Raw genomic sequence first — 23445 nt, 5'->3', positions numbered from 1 at the left:
TTAGAGCGGAGCCTGCAGTCACCCCACAGAGGAGCCCTGCAGGCAGACCTCTCACCCCTCTCCTCTTGCTTGTGTTATTGCCCTTCAAACCGCAACTGTTCCCTCTATTGTCTTCTGCTTTGCAATTTGTTTCTTTTCAGGTGCCATGTTGATAAAACTTACGTTCTTCTTCATCATGTTATTGATATTTCAGTCTGAAAATGCCCGTGGGATGCATTTGTGTCTGCATTTCCTTTTTGTAGATGATCACATACCACATATACCGTGGACAAATCACTTAACTAGTGTTTTTTATTTCTGACTGGCATGTGGTAGGGGGATACTCTCTGTCTCTGATCATACTCTGAATCCTTCTTATTCTCGAACCCTGGAAAAAAAGGAAGGAGAAAAAAAAAAGTTGAGTGGTTAATTTGTCCTCTAAATAAAACCTGGAGTACTTAATTACACCTAATTATTGACTTGTCACCTAATTGTATACCTAAAAGTATTTTAAGTTTAATATACAAAACGGACCCAGTATTCCTGTTTACAACCTACCAGTGTGACCCCATGCGGTGCAGATTTTCTCCTGACTCTAGTTCATCGTTCAGGAAGTGCCTCCATCCTCCTACACCAATTGAATCAAATGAACATGTCTGAAAATCGAACAACTCTTTTCACTGAGTGACTTGTCAAGAACCAAATCTCAAAAATCATTCGAACCTTTCATCACTGCTACAAAATTGTATTTCAAGAGAAACACCAAAATCATTATATTATAATATTATATGTAGATGTTGTTAATGGCGTATCTGACATTTTACAACCGGAGCTACAAAAGTCAATGCTCGATCACAACACCATGCAAAACAACAAAGGTGGAACATATGGTCCTTTACTTTGTTGTCCCGCTAAGTGCCATGATGGTGTAGGTCAAAGAGACGTTGTACACAAAGGAAAAGAGAAATAGAGAAAGAGAGAGAGAGAGAGAGAGAGAGAGAGAGAGAGAGAGAGAGAGAGAGAGAGAGAGAGAGACCAAAAACACAACATCAGGTACAATTAGCAAGGCCCTGTCAAAAGCCAAACAAAGCCAACTACGTGATCAGGTCCCAGGAGGGGGATGTCCCTGGCTACTGTCTTGACTGGACCATCAGCTAAATGAAGTGGGGAACATGGTGAGGTCTTCAAAGGGCGGAACAGCCACCACCCTGCCACTCCCCTCCTCTGACAACGGGGCGAACGGGAGGGTTCGTCGGAAGCTTCTCTGGGAAGCCAATCGGAACGGTCCTACAAAGCATCGAGCGGCTTGGAGTCATCGGCAGGAGGCTGGCTGGCGTTTTAGCCTGGTTGTTATGTACGACCGCAGATGGTTCGCCATTTGGCAGCCACCGCCGAAACCACCGAAAAAGCTCCCTCCCTTGCCTTGTGGACCACGAATAGGAGGGTAGAACTTTGTGGATCGTGGATGTTTTGGATGGGATTTCCGGTTTTGGTTTTATTGTTTCCTAGTTTTGCGTAAAAGGCATACTGTAAGTGCATGTGTTGAAATGGTTATGAATAGTATGTTAGTATATTTGTTATCGTACTTAAGGGTAGTAAAACATAAAAGGATGACTTCTCAGATTAATTTTAGTGGTTTCAATTTAACATACATATGCATACATCTCTGTACGTACATAAAAGTATACAAACATATTGTACATTCAAAGCACTTTTTACAATGAATGAAAAGTAAAATATGAATATACTTCTGTCGTTCAGATACAAGAGCACACATCTGTTACTTGAAGCATACTTGAAAAAAATGCACCATTTTTGTCATCAATAGTAATCAAATAAACATGACAATTATATTTATTTTAGGGACATACGCGAATCCAAATTTGTTTATCGGGAAAGCCAAATAATGCGATGAAAATAAATATTTCTTCGACGGAAATTGCTTTTATTATTCGTGTCTGAGCGTCAGCCATTATGTTTCTTCAAATCTGAAAAAGCAGGACCGCTATCTGTCGATTCGGAATGAGTGCAGACTGATGTTTGTGTGTGTGTGTGTGTGTGTGTGTGTGTGTGTGTGTGTGTGTGTGTGTCTGTGTGTGTGTCTGTGTGTGTGTGTGTGTAAGCGAGTTTCGTGGAGGGGTGGGGGGATAAGAGTGTGTGTGTGTGTGTGTGAGAGAAAGAGATAGAGAGAGAGGGGGGGGGGGGGAGTGAGAGAGAGAGAGCGAGAGACTCCTAAGCAGGAGAGTGCTGACAAGATGTCACCTAGTAAAAAGGGGGTGTTCATAATACTTAACTTAGTGAAAAGAGGGGTGTTCCTGGAACTAGATAAATGTTTAAATTAAAACAGAGAGTGAGAGATGAAAAGTACAGTATGAGGATGTGGAAATATATTTCCTAATTAATTATATGGCAATATTAAATCAATTTGACGCTTTGAAGGCACAAAAATTGTATTTCCAGTGAATATTAGGTTAGAAAATAGAACATTTGCCCCATTTAACGTGACTTCCAGTATGAACTACGCCCACCTACAGTCTTCTGTCCGAATACTGATACAGAGACAGATAATTCTGTTGGTTGAACAGATGCAGATAATGACGAATCTACACACCTCTAATACGTTTGTATATTTACACACTTCTTTAGTACAACTTTGAACATACTAAGTACAACTTGAGTGATTTCAATTTAACACAATTTTGTTTATTCAATTTAGTATATAACAATTAGTATATAACAATTTAGAATTTAACAAACACAATTTAATACATTCCTTGTGCATACATGAACATATACTTAAATGTACTTTATTATTCAACACACTATTTGGAATGTATTAAAGATTAAGTTATAGATTAGAGAGAATATATTACTAAAATATAATTTAATTTGACGTAAATTAAGTCAAAGTCCTAAATTTCATTAGTGCAGATACAAAAGCACACGTCTGCGAGTTGAAATATCCTTAAAATAAGGGCCACCATTTTGGTGGTCAAAAATAAACCAGAGATACATTACAATTATATTTTTAATACATTTCACAACATCTTAAAAAGGACATACGCTCCTATTTACACAAGTTAGTATAGGTCTCTGATGTCCCCAAAACATGTTTTTGAATTTTTTTTCTGAAAATACCACTCAAATTATGCATTTTAGCCATTCTTACATGACTTTAAATGCATTGTGTGCCTGACGCTCTGTTTCAATGGGTGGCGCCACCCTCCTGAGGTCCCTAATTCGGTGAGCCAGTGGGGTTTGAGCAAGAGTACCAGGTTCTGTGAGCCAATAGGGTTTGAGCTTGACTTCAGGGCGTATTTAGTCTGTATAATACCACTGATCTGCCTTAGCAGTCCACCAAAATCAGTTTTTGAACACATTTGAGATGAGAAATAAACAATCCAGTTGCTGAACCTTCACTCACATTAGATCTACAGAGCCTAATTGAAAGGTTTGTTCCGACTTTTACCGGACTTGTTTGGAGCACTGCGGGATACGGTGCATAATAGGTCCACGAACTCCTAACACTCTGTGAAACTTGAATGTACAGTATGTAACTTTTCCGCATTCATTTCTAAAATTAACTAGACATATTTTATATATTTTGTTGAGCTGTGTACTGACTTCACCCAAAATGTTTCCAACAATTTTCAAACCCAGAGAAATCCATAGTTTTAATGTAGGTAACTGTCATGAACGAGGCAGATAAGATCCAGACGCAGCACACAGTACAGGGAAAGTAAAGAAGGTTTATTTACAAAGGGGGAATTGAATAAAAGGCAGGTGGGTTGTTCAGGGGTCCGAGCGGACAGGCTAAAGGCACAGGGCTCCGAGTGTGGACACGCTGGAGGTGAGGCATAGGCAGACAAGAAGGAGGTTTTCACACTAGATGACGGTACAATCAGACGAGCTCTGGATGATGAGCCAGGGTATTATGGAGAGTGATGATGATTGCGATGAGGAGCAGCTGTGCGAGCCAGGCCTGGAACCAGGAGCCACGTATAGACATACTAGATACAAGAGGGAAAGGGAGGAAAGACACATAGGAGACAGAAAGGCACAGCTTGGGCTGTGGCGGTACCCGCCCCCCTCAATGGCAGTCCCCTGGAAACCCACAAGGTGTTCCTGGGTGGACCAAGTGGAACTCCCAGACTCGGAGCTGGACTGCGGTGGGGTTAATTATGCAGGTTATTTCAAAAGGGTCAAGGAACAAGTTCTTGCATGTGGATTTCAAAGGGATATCTCAGAGAGGATCAGTGGGAGTTGTGCGCGTACTCTAGCCAACCTAACTGGAAACTTCAAGAGGAGGGGGTTGGAAGAGACACAGCGGAGAGCCGCCTCAAGGTTCTGGTTGTCATTTTCCGACTGCCCGTTGGTTCGCGGGTAAAAACCAGATGAAGTTGACCGTGGCTCCCAAGGTACGACAGAACACTTTCCAGACCTGGGAAAAGAACCTGGGGCCACAGTCGGAGACGAGATCTACCAGAAGGCCGTGCAGGCAGAAGACATGGCAGACCATGAGGTCGGCAGTCTCCCAGGCAGAGATAAGTTTGGGCAAGGCGACGAAGTGGGCCCCCTTAGAGAAGCAGTCGACCACCGTTAAGACAACTGTGTTGCCCTCAAAGGGGGGCAAGCCAGTGACAAAGTCCAGGGCAATGTGTGACCAGGGGTGGCTGGTGCACACCAGGAATGTGGCACCATGCAGGGGTTCAAAGGCAGAACTGATGAGAGGCAGAGGATACTTGTTTTTAACTGTGATGTCATACAGTCCACGATCATCAATACAAGGTCATAGGGACCCATCCTTCTGTGCCACAAAAAACAATCCTGCTCCCACGGCGGCAGAAGAAGGACGAAGGATACCTGTAGAGAGTGACTCTGTGATGTACCTCTCCATGGTTTCACGGTCAGGACGGGACAGGTTGTAGAGACAGCTGGAGGGCAGGAAGGCACCAGGCAGTAGATCGAGTCGTACGGGCAACGGGGTTGCAGAGAGCGCCCACTCTTTACCGAACACCTCCCCCAAATAGTCAGGAGGTACAACAGACAGGTCCAGAGTAACCGGAGGGACAGAGACAGCGGTGGGCCAACAGGGGGAAGAGCAGAACACAGACATTTTGAATGGCACAGGAAACCAATTGATGTGAGAGTTGTGCAATCCTAGCCAGGGGTGTCCAAGGACCAGGGGGTGTGAGGTGAGGAACAACAAATGAATTCTTGGTGGTTCCCAGACAATATGAGCAACAGGGGTTCAGTCTGGTATGTGACCTGCACCAGAATCATTTCATTTTCATTTTAGTCATTTAGTCATTTAGCAGACGCTTTTATCCAAAGCGACTTACAATTACTCAAACACCGACGGACGCAGCCATCAGGAGCAATTAGGGGTTAAGTGTCTTGCTCAAAAACACTACAGCATGCTAGCAGGAGGAGCCTGGGATCGAACCAGCAACCTTTGGATTACTAGACCACCAGCTCTACCTCCTGAGCTACCATCCCCAGAATGCTACAAACCAGAGCACCAAAATTCATGGGAGAATCAAGGGGCCCCACAGAGATGCCGGATTGGGAGACTAAACGCGAGTCGAGAAAACTCTGCATCAGAATCCACTAAAGCAAATAATGGAAGGACTAGTAGGGTATGGCACAGGATGACTTGGACGTGCAACCTCCGGGGTGGAGTCTTAGGTTTGGTAGTTTCGCTCATAAGTCTCCCCACAGCTACAGGTGAGCATTGTCCTTTGGCAAAACAGGACAGGAAGCCAGGAAATGACCTGACTGTCCACAATCACTGACACTGTCCTCCTTTGCAGCTCGGCAGGTGCATACCTACTTGCATTGGCTCCTCCTGTGGAGCCACGAGGGTACGACGTGAGCTAAAGACATTGTGGGAACCAGGAGCGCCTCTTGCAAGAGTTGGGGACGGAGCATGAGAACTGTAGGAAGTAAGTTGTGGACTGCATGGATCGGATGATCATACACCTTCTGGAATGCATCAAGGAACTCAGAAAATGGTACAGAACGTCAGTTATTCCTGCTTCGGGTTGCTTGTGCCCAATCTAAAGCCCTCTCCCGTAGCAGTCACGTAACAAAGGATAACTTGGAATAGTCTGAAGCGTAGGTGGTTAGTTGTTGGTCAAAGACCAGTGTAGACTGGAGGAGAAAACCCCGGCACCTCCCCAGCTCCCCTGCGTAAGGTTCGGGCACACGGGGCTCCCTGTGGGCTGGAGGGAGGCGACTGATGATAGGGCTCTTGGGGGGCCAAAGGAGAAGTGCTTATCTTAGTAGACTTTATTTCCCCAAGTTGTACTACCTGAGCACCGACGACATGTTGTGTGTCCATATGTCCTCGGATGAACTGGTGGTGCCAGTGAAGGACCTCATTGTGGGTTGAGATAGTCTGATGAATGGTGGGTAGTTGCTGCTGGGTCCATTTTGGGTCTGATCATTTGTCATGAACCAGGCGGATTAGACCCAGATGCAGCACACAGTACGCGGAAAGTTTTGAAGGTTTATTTACAAAGGGAGAATAATATGATGTAGGAATGGAATAAAGGGCAGGTGGGTCGTTCAGGGGTCCGAGCGGGGAGGCTGAAGGCACAGGTCTAGGAGTGTGGAGAGGCTGGAGGAGAGGCGCAGGCAGGCACGAGGGTGATGGGTGGACAGGATCAGACAAGGCAAGAAGCAACAAATACATTCAAATTCACCGGCGAGCGGTCTGGAGAATACCACACGAGATGATGGTACGATCAGACGAGGTCTGGATGAGGAGGATGGAGGGTTGTTATGGACAATGGTGATGAGTGTGATGAGGAGCAGCTGTGCTAGCCAGGCCTGGAACCAGGAGCCACGTCCACGCTGCACTGACAGGTATATGGACATGGACATGGACATACTAAACATACTAGACATACTAGATACATAAGGGAAAGGAAGGAGAGACACATAAGGAGACAGCTAAGCACGGCTAAGGCTGTGACAGGTAATGGCCTGTTTCATTAGGTCGCCTGTCGATGGCGTCATATCCCATATCCCCTTTTGCCCACCATTTTTTAGCAGTAACGCAGTAACATAACAAGTTACTAATACAATGTATGTAACTGTTGACATTATATTGGTTGTGTTTGTCATATTTGGCATGCCTACAATATTTGTTTACTTTTGTGAGACCAATTTGTAATTGAGTATTGATTTACGTTGCTGTCATTTGTATATATTGCTTAATTTGGTAGGACTTTTATTTTGTAGGCTCAGTTTGGCTGCGCTTGTGTTAGTGTGATGCTTACTCTATTCCAGCCAGAAGCACCTAGCACGAACTTTGTGCATGCGTGGGTAAAGAGTTAACTGGTCAGGAAGGACTTGAATATAAGATGTGAATTGTCAGGAGAGGATGTTAATGGTTTCAAGGATTATTCAAAGTCTATTTCCCTCCTTGTAGCATGCAGCCAACGAGGTATTTTGTTTGTTTGACTCTATTTTACTTTAGTGAAATGTTAATCCACATGCTGTGCATGCTATTGATTTATGTTAAGCTATGGTGTTTATATGTTCTCTTCAACTATGTGTTTTTTACGGTGGAATTGGGGAGAAGTCTTCAATAAACCAGTAGCAAGGAAACCACTGTGCTGTACTTTGAGGGAATTACAATGTGGATAATGTATACTACATTATCCACATCCATGGTACTCCACTTAAAACTTTAACCCCCTCCACCAGGGCTGGTTCATGCACCTACCAGGTGATGGTGCATGCTCAATGGACTGCAGCACTGTAGGTGGAGAGCTACCCCAGTGCGCAACGTCTGCGCTTATGCACGCTGCCACCATAACGTATCCGGTCCGCTGCACTTAGCGCTTGTGTTGCCGGGTCTGATTGCATTTCCCGCAAAGACGCACCTTTTTCACTGTGGGGAAAACAAAACCATAATTACTTCCTGGTTCAGGATCGGACAAATCAGCAGAGCCTCTCCGTTGATTCACCCGATCCCCGACAGCTGAGTGGCCCCAGGATGGGAGTCTGCACCGCCTGTCTGCAGCAGCGGCTTGACCACTGTGAGAGAAAAATGCACATGGACAATTATTTGCATTATGTTTTACATGTTTTATGTAGGACTATAGCCTTTTGTATGTTACGTAGTTTTAAAACTCATTGCGTCTGGGTTTTAATGAGTCTCTCAGAGTTCATATGAAGAGACTGTTCTTTCTAAAAAAATGTCAATTGTAGTATTGGAAAAAACAGACCACATTCCATCTTCACTTAACCTTGTGGGGACATAAGGATAACCCCAGGGGGGCTTCAAAGAGCATTGTGTGTTTTTTTACGCCATAGTAGGAATGTGTCCGTGTCCGGAGTTTGACTGTTAAATCACTGTTTGTGGGTAACACCCAGGGATATGATTGAGGGTCACAGTGTTGTAAATGACACCTGACCAATGGCACACAACCTCTCTTCGGTATAAAGCCCTCTTCGTCAGTAATAGGGGTAGACTGATCAGAACACTGCTTTGAAGCCTTACTGTATTTTTCTCTTTATTCTGCAAAAGAAATATCGTTTATACTCTCAGTTTTGTTTTCCTGTAGTGGGCAGATTAACCTTACCAACTACGCAGGAGAATTTCTCCAACACCACACCCCGTTGGCCCACCAGACACCCCCACCAGACACCCCCACCATTGCACTTAGACTGGGGCGATATCCGGCCGACAGCCGACTCCACCCCCAGAGCGGGAGAGGAAATCAGCTACGACCGGGGCACCCGGCCTGTGGATCACCCGGAAGTTGAAGGGTTGGTGGACCAGGTACCGCCGGGTTATCCATGCATTGGTGTCCTTCATACGGTGGAGACATTGTAGTGGGGTGTGGTCTGAACAGAGGGTGAAGGCCCTACTCAGGAGGTAATAGTGGAGGGTGGTGAAGGCCCACTTTATCGCCAGACATTCCTTGTCTACGGTACTGTACCTCGTCTCCTGCTCTGCAAGCTTGCCACTGAGGTACAGCACCAGCCAGTCCACACCCTCGACTGGGACAGAACGGCCCCAAGCCCCCTGTCCGATGCGTCCGTCTACAGACAGAAAGGAAGAGCAAAGTTAGGGGTATGCAGTACAGGCTCCCCACAGAGAGCTGCTTTCAATCTGACAAATGCCTGCTGGCAAGGCTTTCACCACTGGACCAGATCTGGAGCACCCTTTCGAGTTATGTTGGTCAAGGGACTAGCCAGTGCCTAAAATTTCGACACAAACCTCCTATAGTACCCATCCAACCCCCAAAAACTGCTTAACCTCCTCCTTAGTCTTGGGTCTCGGCATGTTCGGGACCGCAGCAGTCTTGGGTGGGTCCCTCCTGGGGCCCCAGAAGGGAGGAGGATTTTGGTGGCCACCGCCTCAACGATCTGTTGTGGGGAGCGCTCCTTCGGTCGTAAGCACCGCAGGGCCACGTGCAGGAGCTGCTGGGCATGCGGGAGCGGCCAGCAAGCGGTGTCATAGAGGGGGGAAAGAAGGCGCAGGCGATGGTTCTCTGGTGTCCTGCAAACATGCACCTTTTTCACTGAGGGGAAAAATAAAAACAAAATGACTTCCTGGTTCAGGGATTGGGCGAGTCAGTGGAGCCCCTTCGTTCATTCGCTCGATCCCCGCCAGCTGAGCAGCCCGGGGATGGGAGCCTGCATCGCCTGTCTTCAGCGGTGGCTTGACCACGCCCCCTTGGTCCGCCACACAGGCATACATTTTACCACAGTAGAGGTACAGATGTTGTATATTATATAGCCTTTATGCACATCTTTATCAAGGAAACTCTTCGCCTAATAATAATAATTTTAATAATATTATGATGATACGAGGTTCATCCTCACTCTCCTCCTGCTCCTGTTCACTCTGTCTCTCCTCGGCTTTCCTATCGCATGTATGCTCCTCAGCCTTCTCCTCTGCCGGCTCCTCTGCCTGGCAGTGGCCATGGCCAGCCACCCCTCCTCCTTCAAGTTCCACCTGTTGCTGCACAATGTCGGGTACTGTCGATGTTGAAGTTACTGCAGCCCCTCCACAAACATGTCTGTTATTTTTGGACATTTGCTAGCATCCGCCTTTTTATATTTTTTGGCCCGCATCTTCGCCGCACCTTTTGCTCTGAGCCACAACATCTGACAAGGGAAACATAGAGGACACTGGGGTAGTGGTGGGCCTAGTAAGAGATGTGAATGGCCCAGTGTTAGTATAGAAAATGAACCAATGGGCCGATGTCCCTGCTTTATGAGCCGGTATATATATGGTATAACCAATTTTTTCCATTTATTTTATATCTGCCCCAAGGTGCATCGGCCTGCCTTCTTTGAACAGAAGGTGGTGGGTATCAGCAGCCAATTCTCTCCACCCCCCTTTCTCACATCTAACCATTAAGCACCTCACTCTCTTCACTATTTCTACCCCCTATCTCTCTTCCTCCTCTCTATCCTCCTCTCCAGCCACCGTACTACCTGTCCCCTTGACCCTATTCCCTCTCACCTTCTGCAGGCCATTTCTCCCACCCTCATACCCTCACTCACACACATGATCAACATATCACTATTGACAGGTTCAGTAATTCCTAGACATATTTAAGCAGGCTCGAGTAACTCCACCACTCAAGAAACAATCATTAAACCCATCACAAGTAGAGAATTACAGAAAAAAAAACACTTGAACGTCCTCAACTGTATTTAAACTAACTCAACATTTTTTCACACAGAATAATCTGTTGGATCCTAACCAGTTTGGGTGCCAATGTGGTCGCTTAACCGAGATTGCGCTGGTGATGGTTGCAGGCCCTCTGCGGACAGCAAGAGCTGCTCATGAGGTATCTGTTCTGATTTTGCTTGATCCGCAGCCTTTGACACTGTTAACGATCATGTTCTCTTGTTCACTCTTTCTGATCTTGGTATTACAGAGACTGCGCACAGATGGTTTGAGTCTTACATCTCGGAAAGATTCTACAGGGCGTCGTGGAAGTAAGAGCTGTCCAAGTCTCACCAGGTAAAGACTCGTGTTGCACAGGGATTTGTGCTTGGCCCTCCTCTCACTGTCTATCTCGTCAGTGGGATCGTTCATCCACCGCCATGGTTTCTCCTACCACTGCTACGCCGATGACTCCCAGCTCTACCTTTCCTTTCCTCCAGGGCATACCACTGTCTTCAAGAATCTAGGCATGCATCGCAGACATCTCTGTCTGGATGAACAAACGTCACCTCCCGCTGAATCTCTCCAAGACAGAACTTCTCACCCTCCCAGTAAGCCCCAATCTCCTCTCTGAGATCTGCAAATAAGCAGTGACCGGTGGTGCCTCCACTGTGTGAAATGAGTTCTCAATCCAGATACTTCTCATGCATGGTGCCCCAGTGGTTGAAGGAGCTACCCAGCTTGTTATGTTCTGCAGAGACACTCACAACCTTCAAGAAAAACCTGAAGACCCTGTTCTTTTAGGAACTCCTGAATACCTGATCCTATCTTAGCTATGACTAACTATTTTTGTTTCTGTAGAGGTTGGCTATAGTTGTTGTATTGACAAATCACTTACATGAAAAACAAAACTAACGGCACAATTACATTCTGATTCATTGCAGCATTGTGCACTTGTATCTCGTTGAATACATTAGGTGTTCATGCATTTAAAGGGGACCAATTATGACTTTTCCTTATTTTCGGACATATATATAATGTTACAATGTCCGACACACACACTGAGCATGATGAGTACTGAGCATGATGCTTGGTCCTGAGCAAAATGCTCAACACCAAGCACCATGGGTGGAAATTCGTTGTTAGCATGGGGATAACCACATGTATCTGATGGTCGGGCTCGAAATTCGTCACATGGTGAAAAGCACGAGGTGAAGTTAGTGCAGTTACTTCCGGCCTGTCGCACTCCCTGAATTTGGGCAGGGTCTGGCCAGGGTTTGGCATGACCAAAGCAATCATTAAGCCGGATGAGGTGGGGCTGGAGGTTCCAAAAGTGGCCGATCTCTCTCCAAGCCAGGGTGCAGATGTGGCCACTAAAATTTAGCTTAGTAAGAGTAAAATTCAACAGAAATATTACAACTTAAGTAAAGTACTGATTAGATACACACAACAAATAGTTAAGTACAGCAAAGTATTTTGCCGTTACTTTACACCACTGCTCTTTCAGATCATGCTCTTTTGAGATGACAGAAGGTGTATTTCCTTAATTTCACAGGAGCTAGGCCAGTCGATTCCATCTACATGTATTGCATTGAGCTCCTGACAGCTAGCATGCTTTCATTCCTCGTGTTTTTAACAAAATTATGTCTTCCATTATGTCTTCTTTCAAATAAAGGGAGTTTCACTGAGTTTGAAAGTACACCATTTATTTTATTTTTTCTGTCAGCATGCTAGGCATACAACACAGAGTATTTGTATTCCATTGTATCTAGGATAGAGTTAATCTGCAAGTGGAGTTCAAGTTCTCAACATGGAATGCAACTCTTTATTAATTCTTAGATCATCAAGGAGTGCTGCAATAACTCTGTCCTGTGGACGACCTATAGGATAACAAGAGCACAGCTTTTTGCTATACAGAGCCCCCACCAATCCCCCTCTTTGGATAACTATTTTACCATGTTTGGGTCTATACACAACTAATCACTACTCCAAGAGGGGGAGATTCACCACGGGTGAGACAATTAAACATAGAATTAAACAACATTTATACGGAAACATAAACATTGGACGGCATGTATTGAAAAACAAAATTGATCAGGCCCAGGAAAACTGGAACAGCAATTGCAACCTCCTGGTTGCATTCCAATTGGAGAGGAATGCAACCAGGAGGGTGCAGGGTTTCGTTCCAAGCAGGTGTTGGTGGTGTGTGCGTGTGTGTGATGGGACTGTCTGTATGTGTGTGAGTGTGTGTTTGAGGTGTCCACCGGTGAATGTAAAGCACTTATCCCAATTGGTTCTGGTGTATATTGTCGGTTTTATGTTGTGGCGCCTCCAAGCAGCGGAAAGAGCCCCGAAGCCCCCCCGAGCTCCGCAGCTGCATAGACACCCCAAAGCTGCAGGAAGCCCTGAGCAACCCGGCCTGCAGCCACAGAAGAGCCCTGGGCCCCCAGAGAAGCCGGACGCCCACGGAGCAACCCCCACGCCCGGCCCCGAGGAGTATAACCCAGTCCCAGTGAGCACAAGTAGACCCCGCATCCCAGGGGTGCACACATACATCCCACCCCTAAGTACAGGCACAAGACACAGCCACAGGCGCAGAACCCGGGCCGTGGGCGCCAGGCAGTGTCCGAAGACCCAGAGCCAGGGCCCGCGCCGACAGACCGACGCCCCGCCTGAACCGCCCGCCCCGCAGGCGAGCAGGTGGGACCCCCATGCCCACCCACGCCCCATGCAAGGGCGAGGCGCGCACCACCACAGCTGACCAGACGCCCCACCCAGCTGCGAGCCCTGAGCGCCCATCCACATAGCAGAGTGTGCTCAGTGCGGGGCACCCGGATGTTAGCCCCCCCACCCTTCCAACGCCAGCAGACCGCCAGATATATGGGCCCCCCACCACCCCCACTGCAGAGAAGCCACGCAGCGAAAGCAAAGGCCGACAGCCGCCCCCTGCTCCCAACCCACACCCACAACAACAAGCAGCCCCCCAGGGGCCCTGGAAGGTACCCGGCAGCTCTCTCCGCAGCCCCGCCAGGTCGCAGCCACCAGGACTCCAGCCCAGCTGGCAGGGGGCCCACACGGCCGGCCCAAGTGACCCGCCACCCCCTAAAGCCCCAGTGCTAAATGTGTGCTGTTGGCAATTGCAGTTAAAATTGGGGGGTGTGGGGGTTGCGAGTCCTCAAAGCAAGTCATACCCGAATCACTCGCACCCCTCCTGCATTCTGCCCCGCAGACCCTGGTCTGGTGGACTGTTGTTCAGAGTAGAATTGGTGTGCAAGTGTATGTGCACTAAGCTAATATAAGTGGGATTAAAATTTCAGGACGGACGAGAATCATGCTGGGGCAGGAGCGTGAAAGGCCTATTGTGTGGTAAATGTACTGTGTATGAGTTTTGGCACTGGGAGAGATAGGCGAAGCGCAACCAGATCGACGCAGTGGCTCAGCAGGCCGGGGAGCGACCACGTGGATACCCCCCACAGACCTGACGGCATCCCAGCATGGCCGACTCCCGAACCTGGAGGCACCCAGCCTACAGCGACCAGCGATGGGCGCAGAGCGGCCCGCCATGCGCCTCTGCCATGCTGGGCAGCTCCTTGCCCCTATCATGCTGCTCGTCAGCCTCCAGCCTGAGGACCACAGAACAGAGGGCGGCAAACGCCCCCACCAACACCCCGCTCTCCCAGTGACAAGCACCCTGCACACTGAGAACAGCAGTGGACAGGTACCCTGGCAGCCCAGTGTGACGCCCCCCACCAAAGGAGGCCACTAGTAGAGCATTTTTAAAGCAATCTGTTGAAACACTGTGTTGATCCCTGCTGCAGTGCATTGTGTGGGGACCCCAAAAAAAAAAGTTGTCATTTCCCCTCTTCCATTTCTGATCCCCCGTCTAATTGGTTGGGCTGAAAATGAACTGTGGCGACCGTGGTGATAACCAGTGGTTTTTTATTAACGGAACTCGTCCCCTAAAGATCCGGCACACATGGGCCAGGTGGAGAGAGGCGGAGAGAGGCGGAGAGAGGCGGAGAGAGGCGGAGAGAGGCGGAGACAGGCGTCGTGCTTTTAATTAACCAGAATTATTTAGTGACTGGTGTTGCTGTGCATCAGTCATTTAATGGATATATTAGCAAAAAGACTTAGGGGGATTAGTTTTTGTGGAATGAACAGACTGTGGGCAGTTCATCTTCGCTGCAACGCAGGAGTCAAGGCACTATATAATCTATTTAAGAACCAATATCATAGAGAACAAGTGTGCATAGGCTCAAGACTGTGACTGTGGGTCCGTGTGTGTGTGTGTGTGTGTGTGTGTGTGTGTGTGTGCGTGTGTGTGTGTGAGTGTGTGTGTGTGTGAGTGTGTGTGTTTTAGTAGCAGTGTTTCTGTCAGCGGGGGAAAAAAAACAAAAATACTTAGCATCCTTGACAAGATGGATAACAGAATGATGCCATCTGTTGTTCGTTATGAGGCCCTTGCCAAGTCCCTTTTTAGTAAATCAATTTGAATTTCATATACCAGGATTTTCAGTTGAGTCGCGCATCCTGTGGGAATAAACTCCTGTTGCCATTATGTGCCGGCAAAAACTTTTGCGCAATTCCAACCCCACCCCCTATGGCTATTGTAGTGTCATTAACTCCACTTCCACCGAGCAGAATAGTCTTGAATCTGTCTTTGAAATGCCAATTAAACGTTGTATGTACAGCATATATAACGAGTTCCGAAGTCAAACGTCTAGCTTGGCATAAGCTTTACATTTTGTGTGTGTTATATGTGTGTTATAGATAGATAGATAGATAGATAGATAGATAGATAGATAGATAGATAGATAGATAGATAGATAGATAGATAGTGTGGTGTGGGGATGGTGTGGTATGAGTAGAAGTACCTGTCCTAGGTCTAGGTAATTGGGACCCAGGATCAGAGTGGCTGCATACCTGTTGCCTGTGGTTGGTCTAACGAGCAACAGTTTAAAAGGCCCCATCCCCACACACACTCAGGAGAGGAGCCCTTGTGATGACACATGTTCATCTGCTCCTGGGCTAATTCCACCTAGTCCACTCTCTACAACAAACTGTGTGTCTGAAACCCCGCCGTCTGTGTCTCTGTGTCCAAGGTCCCTGAAAACGCCATTAGGGTTTTGTGTGGTAGACGAAACCGCCACAGATAGATATATACAGTTGATGGATAGATACTTTACACATGTCACAGCAGCTCACATAACATTACATTTCACTGCATATATGTATGAAAGTATGTATATGTATGTGACGAATAAACCTCTTGAATCTTGAATCTTGAATCATAAGGGACAATAATAATCAAGTGGAATAAAAATAAATATAATGCAAATAAAAATAAATAATATTATTTGAAAAAAAGAAAATTGCAATATGGAAAATTTTGAAAATATGCAATATGACTGTTAAAAAAATAACCAAAGAAATAACAGAAAAAAAAAAATGGCCCAGAAAGTTAAATGTAAAAAATGTGGTTTTATAAAAAAAAAAAAAATAACCTAAACAAGAAAAAAATGGTGATGCACAATAAATCTAATGATATATATTAAATATAAGCCAAATTAATTCTCCAAAAGCAATAGAAAAATAAACCAACATTTTTTTTTTAACAGAAACCTCAAAAGTTAACGGTAGACCTCTGTATGAATAAATTCACATTCTGGTAGTTGTGCTATTTGTGCAAACTTTGTGCAATTTTCATTTCATAAGAACATGTCAAAACTCTTGCTGTTTCTGCTTCATGAAGGGCATTCTCCAGTTTTTGGGAAGAAGGTCGATACCTATTTCATACCCTGTGTGTCCAGAAGTGAGATAACTTTGCGCTGCATGCTAACTGTGTTAGCCCAATGCAAACCTGCAGGTGGAATCGACTAGCCTAGCTCCTGTTACATGAGGGAAAAACACTATCCGGCATCATCAAAAACTCACCATCTCAAAGAGTTATCTGAGCGATACAACTTGCATCTTTCTGAGGAATAATAGTAAGTAACCAAGTAACTAACTGACTAAGTAATGAAATAACAAGTAACTAAGGAACAAAGTTAATAAATAAATGCAGACTAGATATTTGCTAGTCTTTTTTAAATGCAATTTCATTTGGAACCACTTTTGGACCAATAACCATTTATTCATCTGTGATTATGTGGTGTGAAGCCGCCCGTGACACTCAACGCATTAATTCTGTGGGGTTGCCAGTTCTGTCAGCTGAGTGTTGTTGACGGCAATGTTTTGGCACAAGGCATTGCCGTTTGTATACCTGGCAGCGTGTACCCTTTGACTTTCTCTTAAGTCCTAACGATCTCTTAAGGCCATATCTTTCACATGTTGCACTCGAGCAAGGGCATTAATTATGTGTGTTTATTTCCACCTAAATATCACAAAAAATGATCACAAGTAGCTTGTATTAGGGTACTTTACTTAGATCTTTCTTTGGAGGGGTTAGTGCAAAGACATGTCCATCTATACTGTACAACTTTCTATACAAAATCCTGGTTTGATCCAGCTCTCTTTGACCTCCAAATGGTGAAAAAGTTACTGGACACTACTTTTCTGACGTGTCTGACGCAGTGACACAAAAAATTTCAGTTGAAAAGAACAACTCGTTCTTTCAACAAATAAAAGTGAGTGACAATGCTGCCCTAGATAATAAGTCCTCGCCCTCAAAAAAACCCCAGAATAATATTAAGTTGAAAGGAGCACCACTTGCTATTTTCAGTTGCTGTGACTTAAAATATTAAGGCCTCCCTGTCAAGTTTTTTTTTTTTAAGTTGAAACAACTTTGTTATATGTCTTCTCACAGTGGTGGACTGAGGGGAAAAAAATAGTGTTTTGAGTTGTGTTTTCGTATCGGAATGACGATGATGAGAATGACCTCAAATCTCATTTCGTAAGAACAATTCAGTCCGTAAAAGCAGATCTGTAAAGGTATACGCACGAGTCCTCTCTGCTACTCTGCCCCCACTCTGCTCCCCCCTATCTCTCTCTCTCTCTCTCTCTCTCTCCCCTGCGCTCTCCACTCTAAGATGGCAAATCCGGAGATTTCCATATCAGAGGAGAGGAGTCTTTTTTTCCTCCTCCTTTTCCTTCTGAGCTTTGATATCGTGTAAGCTCATAGCAAGCGGAGTGGGATCCGGCCCCGCGAAAAATGAAACCAAGGGTTTATTATTATAACGATCTTAGGCGTGTACGTGACGTTAATGCACACCTCATTTGGCGGCATTTTGAGAAGATCATCAGAGATGATTGCTGGGAGATGAAAGATGTAGACGGATCCATTTTACATGGTACGGAATTGTATCAGGGGACGTTCTGATTTGGCCTTGCCGTTGGATTGAACTCAATCTCTCACCTAAAGGAGATGCATCGACGTTGTGTTGCTAATTGGTGTCGCAAATTAGCATCTTTGTCACAATATGCGGAGCCAGGATGTGTTTTCCCTACAAACACACACACCATTGTACCAGGGGGACCCCATCCCCCCATAGAGGCCGTCGGACATGTAGAATATAGTGTACGCCAAAGAGCCATACACATATGAGAATGTGGACGCACACACAAACACACACACACACACAGCCATACATACATAGCATCTTATCCGGTGGTACATTCCATATGACGCCGCGTTCACGAATACGGTTATGTGCGGATATCCCGTTGAATTCCAATGAGATCACCCCGCCCCCACGCCCCCACGCCCCCACGCCCCCACGCCCCCACGCCCCCATCTGTTCGTCTGAAGCCAAAGCCGTCCGTGCCAGGCTGAAATATGTATGAGTGTAATTGATGGCATTACCTCAGGAGCAATCAAAATTGCATAGCAGTGCTCCAGTCCTCCTCCTCCTCCGCAAAAGGCCCCCGGAGATAAATCAATCTCCGCCCCCCCCCCCCCCCCCGACACCCCAGGGCGTCAGGACTATTAGCCGAGTGGCCGGTCGTCAGCAGGTCGTCGGTCCTCAATAAGTACAGGTGTGTTGGAGATCGGTCGGAGATCAGAAACTTAAGAAGGGTGATGTGTTATTGGGAAGTTTTTTTTGGGGTTTGGGGGTGTATTAATTTTCTTCCGGTTCTTAATTGAATGAAACCAAAAAGCCCCCTGCCACCCGTGCCGCATCATGCACCCCATATCTGCCAGTGAGTAGATTTGTGTATGCAAGTGTGTGTGTGTGTGTGTGTGTGTGTGTGTGTGTCTGTGTCTGTGTGTGTGTGTGCGTGTGTGTGTGTGTGTGTGTGTGTGTTTTAGAGGTTCAGCAGCAGCTGAGGGGAGTAAAGGTCAAAGACCCCGAGATGGACACATTTTTCCCAGCAACCATACACACACAGACCTGGAAAAGACACACATAAATATCAGAATCAGCGACACCTACAAGGAATTTGTCATGTGCATACACACAAACGTGTTCACTGGGGGCGGGCACATGCATCTGGCACAGGGCTTTTTTGTTTTGTTCACTTCCGAAACGGAGGAAAATAATTACATACAAAATAAAAACTCACTGTATTTATTTGTTTTGTTTGGAGAAACAGGGAATGGGAACGCGCAGCGGAGCCGAGATCCCTCCATCTCCATTATGCATTTCGTATCAAATGCCTTTAAGGTATATTGACAGTTTATACAATTTTGTTTAGTTAAATAAAAGATAGATATATATGGCAATATTCAATCAATAAAATAATAATCAATAAAATAAATAAAAATACATTTGCCTAATTTAACGTTTCTTTCGGTGTGAGCCACGCTTACTTCTGGTCTTCCATCTGAATATAGATACAGAGACAGTTAATTTTGTTGGTTGAACAGATACAGATAATGACGTCTCTGCACACCTCTGACAAACCTCCTTGAAATAATATACTCACATAAGTAGAGAGAAGTAGAGAAATACAAATGCATGCACACACACACACACACACACACACACACACACACATACACACACACACACACACACACACACACACATGTTCCAAGATGGCCCGGCTGTGGTCAGACACCTTCCTGGCTGCTCCGTTGACACTGTGCTTTTATTTCGTTTTTTTGTTGGTTTTTGTTATTTTTCCTGCACCACTTGGCAGAGTGCCAATTTCATTGGCATGCTGTAACTTTGGTTTCAGAAGTGGGGAAGACACAACAAAATGGGGGGTTTGGGGGTGCTCCACCAGAGAAAAAAATGTAATTTGAATCCCATTTCCTGCATTTCGAGACAGATACGTACCAATATGGCAGTCTTGTTGATGTAAATTCAACCGTGAGGTAATGGAGCGAACAATATGCAGTCTGGTGAGAATTGTAAATGTGTTTTATTCTATTAAGTGGTAGAAGTAAAGAAAAATGTCTGACACATCCATTGTTTGAAGTTACCCTTTGCAAAGTAGCTACTTACTGGAGGTCAGCCACCACTTCCAGAGATTGCTTCACAGACACTTGTACCGAGGTTGTGTGTTGGGTTTTGGGGAGGCATTGGACCAAACCACTGGGAGGCACATGAGGGGGGATGCAATCTTTCAAAACTAATAAATGCACTGTTTTGTGTCTATAATTAACACAAGTCCTTTCAATGCATATTATTATATTATTTAAAATGATAAAGTTATGTATACAATGATATATTGAGGGGGCCAACTCTCTCCCCCCCAAATAATTTCCACCCCTGCACTCTGTACATATGACCGCAGACACTTATGGACATTGGATTACAGATTACTCAACAGTTTTCACACTTTTTATACATTGTGGCAGGAGGAGATACTGCAATGTGATGCGCCCCCGAGGAAGAAGAAGAAACATAGGGGGTAGATGAGCTGTAGAACAAACTCGGTCTCGGGCACATCGTCCACCTCCACCCAGTGTCCTGCTTGCCAATGTCCATTTTTTGGAGAACAAACTGGACGACATCAGGGCAAGGATCCGATTCCAACAGGACGTGAGAGACTGTTAAATCATCTGCCTGGCCGAAACATGGCTGACCTACACGGTTCCGGACGAAACTATTCAACCTACGGAGTCCTTCTCCATTTTCCTTATGGATAGAACAGCCAAGTCTGATAAATCCAGAGGTGGTGGAGTCTGTTTCTTGGTGAATATCATGGCCCTCTCACGTTCCTGCTCGCCTCACCTGGAACATCTGACGATCCTGTGTTGTCCATTTTACCTTCCCCGTGAGTTCACTTCGTCATCACCACACAGCACTTCACATCATAGCTTTTTGATGTGCTAAAAGGACACCAGACCAGACACCCGGACACGGCCCTCATCGTGGTGGGGGACTTTAATAAGGCGAACCTCAAACTAGTTCTGCCACATCTCCTGTCCCACAAAAGGAGCATGGACATTGGATCAATGCTACATGCAGTTTGAGGAGAGCTACAAGGCCGGCTCTTCCTTCCAGTGTTTGGCAAGTCAGACTATGCCGCTAATTTCTTGATACCAGACTAAAAACAACGTCTGGAATGGTTAGCTCTGGTGACGCAAGAGATCAGGCGCTGGACTGCCCAATCAGAAGCCATGCTGCAGGAGGCGCTGAGTGATATCGTCTGGGACCTGTTTCGCTCCACCTCCGATGACATCAGCGAGTTCACAAAATTGGTAACCTGCTTCATTGCTAATCTAGTGGATGATGTGGCTGCTATGGTTACGGTGAGATCTTTTCCAAACCAGAAACGGTGGGTTGACAAATCCATACGCAACGCCCTGAACAACGAACTGTAGTGCTGCTTACAATGCTGGGCTTGTGTTGGGGAACATGGACAATTACAAAGCAGTGTTGTATCAGCTGAGGAGAGCGGTGAAAGAGGCATTGGTAGCAAAAAGGAATTGAGTCCATTGGAGTTCCAGCTCGCTGACACCAGACACATGTGGCAAGGACTACGGACTATTAAGGACTATAGAGGCATGGCTTCCACCACGGTGAGTGCTGACACCTCTGTGGCAGAAGATCTGAACTCTTTCTTTGCGCGCTTCGAGGCTAACGGGGCGCAAGGCCCACACCCTGGGGGGTTATGTGAGAATGCATTCATTGACTATAGTTCAGCTTTCAATACCATTGTGCCCCCAGACAGGTCCCCAACTCAGGGAACTTGGACTGTTCACCTCCTTGTGCAACTGGGTCCTTGACTTCCTGAACTCCAGACCCAAGGTGGTGGGGGTGGGATGCCACACCTCAACCTCCCTCACCCTTATCATAGGAGCCCCCCAAGGGTGTGTCCTGAGGCATCTGCTGTACTCTCTGTACACTAATGGTTGTGTGGCCAAGAGTAGCTCCAACACCATCATAAAGTTTGCTGACGACACAGTTGTAGTGGGCCTGATCTGTAACAATGATGATAAGGATTACCTGAGAGAGGTGGAGGACCTGACACTGCAGTGCCAGGCCAACAGCATCTGCCGAGACATCAGCAAAACCAAAGAGCTGGCAGTGGACTTCAGAAGGACACAGCGGACGATCTGCACCCCACTCACCATCAATGGAGCCCCAGTTGAGAGTGTGAGCAGCTTCAGGTACCATGGTGTACACATCACTGAGGACCTGACATGGATGACATTACATAGGCCTCTTTTCCACTGCATGAAAAACCCGCTTACACCCACTAACATCTGACTTTTCTCTTTAGTGGGCAAGGAAGCAATTGGCATTCATTCTGGAAACAAATGACCCTGCAATAGTCACAGGTTTTTATTGGCTCCGATCGGCTGTGATGGAAACATGACACCCGGGTAGACACTCAAATTTTCGCACAATGTACATACTGTATGAGAGGAGACAGTATATTTTATTTATAGTTTCCATTGTTTATATTTTTCTTTTTTAATTCTGTTCAGATTTATTTATTTTTTTCCTTGTTATCTATATTATTATTATATATTTATATATTTTTTTATATTTCATTTTTCTATGTTATTCCTATACTTTGTGACTATCATTTTTATTTTAAACTTTGTATATATATTTTTTTCTAGCACAACATGACAGTGCATCACGTTACAAAAAAATCTTTTGAATTTGAACAAGCACACACACACACACACACACACACACACACACACACACAATATTTATGTACTACATACTATACACTCACTTACACAGGCACTGCAAACGAATTCCACCCCCCCCCCTCCCACACACACACACACAAACACCCTTTGTATGTGTGTTAGAGGTTCAGCAGCAGCTGAGAGGAGGGTAGGTGGTGCTGGTGGTGGTGGCGCAGGTGCATTGATGGAAGGTGCAGAAAGGCCTAATTAAAGGCTCTCAGCTCAAACGTATTGATGTATTACATCTATTATGCCACAGTTCGATAGGTCCGCCGGGCTGAGGCTGCCGCGGCCACCAAGTCCCGACAAACAAACTGAATAAATAATGGCAGCCGGGGCGGAGGGAGGGAGGGAGAGAGGAAGAGAAAGAGGGAGAAGGGGTAGGCAGCTAAGTCAAACAGGCACGCTAATAGCGAGATGTGGCCGCTTTGTGACAGGGATGTGAGGCTGGTTTTCATCCCGCTAAATTGCCTAATTGCCTGGATATAGTTATGGTTGTGGCTTATTTCCAATTTAATGGGTGATGTGTATTTAAAAAATGCACCGTTTGAGTTTTAAATGTTTGAATGCGTTGGAACTCACGTGACTAATTTAAAGGGTAAACTTTTGTTGGTTTATTCCCGGGCGGGGAATACTTCAAAATAAATGCCAACCCCCTTAAATCCACATGGACTCTTGTTATAATGCTACACACACTATTTCCCCGCCCGGAGGGTTAATCAGATCTTATCTTATTGCATCACATGGCTCCATGGAATACTCAATTCTGATTGGGCAATAAATG

The sequence above is a fragment of the Zeus faber genome (genome assembly GCF_960531495.2).
Source record: "Zeus faber genome assembly, chromosome: 3".
NCBI lineage: Eukaryota > Metazoa > Chordata > Actinopteri > Zeiformes > Zeidae > Zeus > Zeus faber.
This window is presented reverse-complemented; position numbering follows the sequence as displayed.